This window comes from Dendrobium catenatum, unplaced genomic scaffold, assembly GCF_001605985.2.
Source record: "Dendrobium catenatum unplaced genomic scaffold, ASM160598v2 original_scaffold_167732, whole genome shotgun sequence".
Lineage (NCBI taxonomy): Eukaryota > Viridiplantae > Streptophyta > Magnoliopsida > Asparagales > Orchidaceae > Dendrobium > Dendrobium catenatum.
This window is the reverse complement of record NW_021486156.1, coordinates 1-442: the sequence shown is the minus strand read 5'-3', so window position 1 is coordinate 442 and position 442 is coordinate 1. Positions and strand designations below refer to the sequence as shown.

General features: G+C 42.3%; 1 pseudogene; it reads right to left on the bottom strand.

The window, feature by feature from the left end:
* Positions 1–116: 116 nt before the first annotated feature.
* LOC114578817 lies at positions 117–235 on the bottom strand (annotated as a pseudogene).
* Between the last annotated feature and the right edge of the window lie 207 nt (positions 236–442).

Sequence of the window (442 nt, the reverse complement as noted above, 5' to 3'; positions counted from 1 at the left end):
CCGGTCGACACATAGGACCCGCTAGATGCCTTCAATGCTCGGCAAGCCAACACCGCCAAGGCTTCGTAGGTCTTGGCAAAGAGCTAAAAAAAAAAATAAATGGCTGGATAAAAAAAAGGGTGCAACACGAGAACTTCCCAGGAGGTCACCAATCCTAGTACCTCTCTCACCCAAGTACGCTTAATTGTGGAGTTCTAATGGGATCCGGTGCACTAGTTCTGACATGGTCGCAACCGTAGTAATATGTGTTGCAAATTCAGTTTCATGGACTATGTTTTGATGATTGGCAAACACTCTTGCTTTTCTTCAACTGCCTGTTACTACTGACATTTTCAGGATTCAAAGATATGATGGAAATCGGAATCAGCTCAAGACTGGGTAGAATAGGATTGAGTCAGTCTGTAATTTCTTTTTTCTTTTTTGAGTCAATTGTAATTGCTTG